Raw genomic sequence first — 1,248 nt, 5'->3', positions numbered from 1 at the left:
TCTGCTTGCAGCAGTGCACAGCCGATGGCAAAGTCCGAAGCGTCACAGACGACGCTGACAGGACGATCAGGGTATGGCAGTGCCAGTTTTGGTGCATGCAGGAGGCTGCCTTTGACCCCGTCAGAAGCCTCCCGATCTTCGGTGTTCCAACATAGTTCCGCGTCCTTTTTAAAGAAGATTGGATAATGGCCGGGCCATTTCTGCGTAATTTACGCTGTATATGTGCAAGTAGATGGCGAGCTCAAGCCACTTCCGCAAGTCCTTTTGGTTCTTTGGAACTGGCCAGTCTACAGTGGCCTTGACCTAAGCGGGATCCGCTCGAGGGCCACGCTTCTCATTGAATCACCCTAAAATGGGAATCTCTTCTGCGCCAACGATGCACTTGTCTGCATTGGCGTACAGTTTGTTCGTGCGCATGCACTCGAGCACCACTTTAAGATGGACGATGTAAGATGGACGATGTGGTTCTCTTCATATGTCCTCCCGCTTTGCACGACTATGAACGAAAATGTCGTCAAAGTGTGTCTGTGCATACGCCCTGTGGGGCCTGAACAATTGCGTCACAAGACGATTAGATGTTACTGGTGCATTTGACAGTTCTTGGGACATCACCAGCCATTCCCAGAGCATGCCGCTCAGAGTGCTCACTGCTGTTAGCGGAATATCACTCGCTCTCATGAGCAATTGCAATTGGTATTACCCATCGACCAAGTTGATTGCACTGTACTTCGTACATCCCACCATGTTGTTCTCAAGAACATACTTTCTAGGAATAGGCGTCTGTGCCGGAATGGTGGCAGCGGTGAGCTTATTGTACGCATGAACGATAAGCCACTTGCCGTTCGTCTTCTGAACACAAAACGTGGGTGTCGAATGGGGAGACTTGCTCCCACGTACTATCCCTGCGTCGTGCTTCGCACGGAAAAAGGTGTCAATGACGTCGCACTGCTTCTTGGGCAGGGGTCATTGGCGTGCTACGTAGTATCTAATTTCCGGAACCAGGTCGATCTCATGGTGCACACCTCGGTCCGGAGGTAGGACCGAAGGGCGGGTCTCTGGAGACGACGTCTTGAAATTCCTTTACCAAAGGACAGTACGCATCCAAGGGATTCCGTAGGATTGACGACCCACCTCGTGCGTTCAGCACCCTCTTGGTGTACTCCAAGACAGCTTCATCCAGAAGCGATGACGAGTTTATCTCCTCGTCCGGTGGGACAATGACCACTTCGGCCAAATCGCCTGCCTTCG

The sequence above is a fragment of the Plasmopara halstedii genome (genome assembly GCF_900000015.1).
Source record: "Plasmopara halstedii genome assembly, contig: Scaffold_208, whole genome shotgun sequence".
NCBI classification, from domain to species: Eukaryota; Oomycota; class Peronosporomycetes; order Peronosporales; family Peronosporaceae; genus Plasmopara; species Plasmopara halstedii.
Note: the sequence above shows the minus strand (reverse complement) of the source record.